Genomic DNA, 6,937 nt, shown 5'->3' on the forward strand with positions numbered 1-6,937 from the left:
TCACCTCTTACTAGCTTACATTAACCTCCTACTCTTTCTTTTCTCTGCTTTATTTTGCATTAATTTCTTCTGTTCATGTTATTTAATGTATTTTTGTTCTAATAGAATTCAAGTCTTCCCTCCCCCACCACCTATTTTGTAACGATTTGGTAAGGAAAAGAAAACAAAGAATGAAATGAAAGGAAGAAAATTTATTTTGGTCACAACCCTGACTGCTAGAAACTATGATACTAGATATAATGAATGCTGGGAGATTGTTTAACATTCATAGTTCAATTTGGAATCATGCTGACAAAGTTCATGGTAGCTGATTTTTTTTCTTTTTTCTCTGTCCACAATGATGCCATTATACACCAGGGAAGATCCAGGCCTGGTAACTCCCTTGAAATGCTCCGATTAAAAAGCCATGAATGTCTAAAGGGTCTGACATAAACCATCAAGACAGTTATAAGTGGCACAGGCTATGAGGCAATGGTACAGGCTATGAAACCGTCTGCAGAGGGCCAGGCAGAAGCTGGATGGGTGTGGGGCTTCAATGCCAGCCAGACATGTGCAGAGCCCAGCATTCTTAAAGAATTGCTCTGGGTCTGCGATAACACCCAGTCAGGGTGCCACCTCTAGGCCTCCCACTTGGAGACCAGAGAAGCAAGGCACAGGCTCTCAGGGTTCTTGATGACCCAGTGAGCAGAACTTCTGCTGGACTTCTGCTAACTGGTATGTGGCAGCTGAAATCAAGTCTATCTTGGTTTGGGAAATGAAGAAATGTTACATTATTCCCATCTCTAGATCATAGAACCGTTTTCACTGACTAACTATACAATAATAGCTTTTTAAAAATTTTTCCTGTGCTTTGGTTTATAGTAAAAGTTAAATTTTACATTCCTACTTTAATTATCCCATTATATTAAAAAGCAAAGATTTTGAGGGTCTTTCCTGGACTTTACAGAACAGAGGTGGTGGCCTCTGTGATTTGGCTTGCGGTATGGTCTTGTTCCCCTTGCCCTTTCTATTTTGTACATTCTTTAAAAAAGTTTTAACCAATAAAATATTTTATTAAGACATTAAATTACTTGTAATGTAGCACTTTTATATCCTAACATATGGACTAATTCCTTTAGATATTTTTCAGCTTCATTGAGGTATAATTGTTGGAAGTATTCAGTGTGGTATTTTGATATGTGATTACTTTGTGAAATGATCACCACAACAAGGCTGAGGTACCATCTCCCCAAACCACTTCCCAGAGGTATTTCTTGAAACAAGGTGAGTTATAGAGCCCCTTTCACCTCTGTGAGCTATGATTCAAGATCCCGCCACACTCGGCTTTCTGTTTTCAGACAGTGTTGCCTAGAAGGTAGCTGGGAAATCTCTGCTTCAGATGAGAGTATCCAAGAGCAAGTAGGCAAGGCATAAGAACCCACACTGACATTTCGGAGCAGGGCCTGCTTCTTCAGGCTATGCTGGTTCTTGGTAGTAGGTCGATTTATACATAATTTCCTGACAACCAGGGTGGCAAAGAATACCTATGTAAAGAGTAGGCCCAAGGCACACCCCTTCAGTAGGCCGTTTCAAGGGTGGAGGTGGAAGTGCATAAGAATTCAATGATTATTGATATAGCTCTGACCATATCCTAGACAATGGACGGAGACTGTGCTTCACACATTTATACTCACTAGGATAACCCAGACCATTGTGGATTGTGTTTACACTGGAGGAAAACATAATAGTTCCTACAGTATTAGAAAAGAACTCAGAGATCCTCTCAGCTTCGCTCCCTGTTTTCACAAATAAGAATACTGAAGCCCAAGAGGTAAGTTAACTTATCAATGCAACATTGCTGATCATAAACAAATGCCCACATATCTAGATAACAGCAAAATCCTTTTATTCACAGTCTCAACCAAATAGATCCTTATTACCATGGAATGAGGAACATCAGCAATGCTTCTTGGTCCTTCATATGCATAGGAATCCCCAAAGGATCTTGTCACAATGCAGGCTCTGACCAGTATGTCCAGGCAAGTCCTGAGAGTCTGAATTTCTAATAAGCTCCCAAAAGCACCCAAACTGTGGGCTCTCATTTTGGAATATTGAGTAATTTTAGGTAACACCCTCTCCTAGTTGTGTGGACACAAGTGTCCAGCAGAAAAGTGTTCAGGATTTTCCACCATTAATTATTTTCTGGTTCAGTAAGGAGTTCCCATCAGAGAATTCTTTTGCTATGCCTGAAACAAATAGAATTTCTTGCAAGTACTTATTTCAGGGGCAAAGTTAGACTATTGACGTGTCTTCTTCTATTTGTACTAATGCACAAATTTTATTCTCTGAGTATCCTTGGCAAAGGAATTTACGATTAAAAAGTTCACATCCATGTCTCGCACTTGGAGTATGTTTTGCCTCCTCTTAAGTAATAATTGACATTGCAAAATTGCAATTAGGCAAATAGCATAATATTCTCTAGGAACACAACTACTAGCTTTTACTCATAACAAGTTTCCTTCCCTAACCCATATTATTCCCTTCTGCATGCACTCATTCATGAGTCTCTCAACCTTGGCACTATTGACATTTGGGGATTAGTTCTTGCTTCCTATGAAGTGCCAGCCTACACACACAGGATGTTTAGCAGCCACTCTAGACTACACCCACTAGGTGCTAGTAGCACTCCACCCCAGATATGACAACCACAAATGTCTCTATAATGTTACCAAATGTCCCCTTGGAAGCAAAAGTACCCCCAGCTAATAACCCCTATTTTGAAAAATGATTAATGCTATATGGGAAAGGACAAGTAGCTTAAAATACAGTATTATGTAGTTTTGGGTATGAAAGTGATTTTAGGACTCCACTGAGTTTAGGGGTCACACACTGAGTTTAGGTTAAAAAGAGCTATTGGGTACAATCCTTTCTGTTCAAATAGTGAGGTTCTATCAATGTTTTATTTTTACACAAACTTCATTTAAGCACAAATCCCAGATTCCAGGTCTAGCTTGAGTCTCTGCTGAAGGAGTAGGCAGTGGGAAGCATCAGTACTCATCTCCATTGTTATCAGTGCAAGCTTAGAAAAGGTACGACAGGAGCTGAACACAGCCTCCAACACAGGTCCTAACTCAGGGAATATCCAACTGGTGAGAAGTCTTCCATCTTGTGTAAAGTGCAAATGTGCCAACATCACTTCAGGATAAGCTTCCTGTCTCCTGCTCACCACTTCAGTCATCTAGCAGGCCAAACTTGTATTGGTAGCTAATGACTCTTAAGTCAGCTTACACTGTGGTCCATATGAATTTGAGGAAGTTTTTCTCAATGCAGTTTTAGTGGAAATGTTTCACTGATATTCAGTTGCCAAAAACATGAAGAGAAAGAAAGAAATTAATTAAGCATTTGCTTAAATATCAAACAAAAATAATCTATTAAAGTAACTGTTCATTCTGTTAACAGTTCTTTCACTGCTAAGAGAATTCTGAGGTAAAACATATATGTTAAGTACTTAGAAGTTTCTTATTCACAGATTATTTGACATCATTAAGACATGATAGCCTTGACGCACGTCATACAGATACACATTATTTATGGTAGCTTATATTAATAGCTGAAGGCCAGGTTTACGGTCAGAGTGAAGAGACCATTCTCTCTTTCTTCTGTTGAAAAGAAAAGCTGTCGTCCCTCAGTCCTAAGCTGAGGCTGACATCCATTGCCTTCCCATAAACATGATCTGCTCTGCCGCTGCCACCCACCAACTGTGTTCATACTCAGCTAATATTTCCTGTGTACCTGCCATGTGCTAGATGCAAATCCAGCCACCTGTACATAATTCATCTTATAAGAACTCAGTACATTTGCACACTAATAGGGAAAGTAAGGAAGAGCATTTGATTAATAATGCAAACCTATTTTAGAGTTCTTCAGGCTTAAAAAAAAATAAACAGGTGAGTACTTGAATGAATTTGAAGTGTTGATATTAGGCAGGCTAAGGTGCCCCTGGGTGGATTAATCCCCAGCACCCAAAAAAAAAAAAAAAAATATATATATATATATTTAGTGACTCCTTTTCAGTTTTAAACTTTTAACCTGTTTTTCATAGATACAGTAGAATTTTGTCTTTGTATTTATTTCATTTGCAACATTTGAAGTTACATATTTAGGACAAGTAAACTGGCAAAAACAAAAGTGCATGAGGCTATAGTGGTCTGTTGGTCGTAAATGATCTGTGGTCTGCACCTTTGGTCTGTATATTTTAGAATGGAAAGCTTTGAGTAAGTCATCGACGAAAAAACAAACAGCTAAATGTATAGTTTCTCATAAAAAATATGTAGCTAAACTTAGCAATAAGAACATTTGAAGGTGTCCATTATGGGTTGGATATCCAAAGTTCCTGTGTTATTGCAGGAAGTGAAATGATTTGATTATGAGGTCATAACCTAATAAGCCCATCCTAATTTGAATGGACTAACTGTGGTAACTGTAGGCAGGTTGGGCATGGTTGGAGGATGTCAGGATGCCATTGAGATTATATCTTGTCCCTGGCTCCTCCCTCTTGCTCTGTGCTTCCCTTCTGCAATGAGCTGAGCAGCTTTCTGCCACCATACCCTTCCACCATGGTGCTCTGTCTCACCACAGGCCTAAAGCAATTCAGTTACTGACCATGGGCCAAATCTCTGCAACTGTGAGATAAAATGAACTTTTCCTCCTCTAAGTTCTTTTAGGGTGTTTTGGTCATAGTGATGTAAAGCTGATTAATGTGATATTCAAACATGCAAATATGGAAAGGAACATGAGGATCATTGTGGGTTAGTGTGTGTGGGTGTCTCAGCATGTGGATGTGATGTGCTCTCCCACAGGTGATGACAGCATTCTCCTCTTCCTCTCACAGTATTGCCCTTGTAGGGACCTGAGGGTACCTTTCAGTTAGTTGTCATTTCTAGAATTAAGGCAATTTCAGTTTTTATTCTGGTTCCATATAGTTCAGTCATTTCCTAAGATGCTATTTTCTATTCTTTAATGTTTCTGAGAATACTTTAGATTTGTATTCCAAATTTCAAAACTACCATAATACAATATGCTGAAGAGGACATATTCTCCTCCTCATGACTGCTTTTTAAAATTATTGTGTCTCAACTTAGAGTAAGTAATATTGACTTAAGAGATTGAATTCATAAAATAATGGATCTCCTTAGGACAGTGGTAGATTTATCACTGACAGCAATAAAAACTACTAAATATTAAGTGAAGGGTTTGAGTTCTACCCCCTCTGCAGCCAGGTGTGACAGGAAACATGTCATTTCAGGATTCTCATGGAAAAGAAGTGCTTTTCTCCCAAGCTGGGAGGATGAGAACTGATGATGGGCATGGGATTCTTTTTGGGATGCACTCATGATGAAAAGCATTGAAGGCAAGAGGTTTTATCTAATAGCCATTAAATCAATCACATCCATAGAGACAAATTTTAGGTATATTTTAATTATAGTACTTGGACCAAGAATAGGCACCTGCAGGACTTTGGTATGCAAATTATTCAATTTTTAAAAGCTTATTTAAAGGAAAGTAACTTTTCCAAGGTTACCAAATAATGAAGCACAGGAATATCTTGCCAGAGATCTGCCCTCCTCTCTATCAAGAAGGCACACATGCTCCTAGATCCCTTTGTGGAGCCACTTCTGCCTATCTTAATAATTAACATGACAAATAAAAAAGGAAGTTTGTAGTAACTTAACATATTTAACCATATTAATGACAAAATTCAACTGTATGTCCACCAGTCTTTCCACCCTGACAGTGTGGTTGCAGAGGTCACTCAAGGCTCTGGAGCTGCCAGAAGTATGTCTGAGAGACTGCGCTCTTGTTTGAAATCACACAGCTCTCAGGTGTGGTGTTTTATGGTCAGTCCTAAGATTTATCCCAATGTACTAAATGAAACTTTCAGAGTGTTAATATGCTATGGGTGATATATTTTCATTAATAATGTTCTTCCATTAATTATAAGTAGTTTTATGTCCCCAGATACCTTAAACATGGAGAGAAATGTTGTCTTTAGGCAAATTTCATATGATAGTCACACATATTTATTTCTCTTCTCCAGAGACCAAAGGATTAATATAAATATTTTAAATGACCAATGTTAAGTAGTCATATTAAAGCAAAGTAGATCATTATTCACAAAAGGAATGTTGGATGAATAATTAACATTGTTTGGATCAGAGCTTAATGAATAAGACATGGACTTAGGAATTATAGTGGTCTACTGGGTGCCGTGGCACACGCCTGTAATTCCAGAGGCTTGGGAGGCTGACAGAAGAATCTCAAGTTCAAAACCAACCTCAGCAACTTAGAGAGGCTCTAAGCAACTTAGTGAGACCCTGTCCCTAAATAAAATATTTAAAAAATGACTGGGGATGTAGATCAGTAGTTAAGCACCCTGGGTGTAATTCCCAGTACCAAAAAAAAAAAAAAAAAAAGGAAAAATTATAATGACCTAATTTTAGAATTTAAAACCTGAAAACACCTACAAGCATTAATCTCTGTGTATGGTTCTTCTCCCTCAAGAAGTGTACCAGAGAGATCCACTGGGATAAGGAGAGTTAACATCAGAATTTGGAAATTTAAATTTGTATATGAAATAGGAACAAGGAAAACTTTACCGGTATTTGGTCCACAGTTCAACATCATTGTCATGGCCATAATGCATTTCTGAAGTCACAAGTCATAGACTCCTTGTAAGGTGTCCTGGGTAGAAGGGGAGATCTATAACCTACAGTGGGGAGGTAGTAGCTTCCCCAGACATGCTCTATCTTTTAAATTTTAGAGTCTTATAGAAGTTCACCTGTGAAAAAGTTTTGTTTCAGTCTTCTTCTAGATGCCAAAATAATTTATCTTGATTTTAGTACTACACTGATTTTGTTTATATTCTCATTTTATCTATATTTCACTTAGTTATTTAATA

The sequence above is a fragment of the Sciurus vulgaris genome, assembly GCF_902686455.1.
Source record: "Sciurus vulgaris genome assembly, chromosome: 8".
Classification (NCBI taxonomy): Eukaryota; Metazoa; Chordata; class Mammalia; order Rodentia; family Sciuridae; genus Sciurus; species Sciurus vulgaris.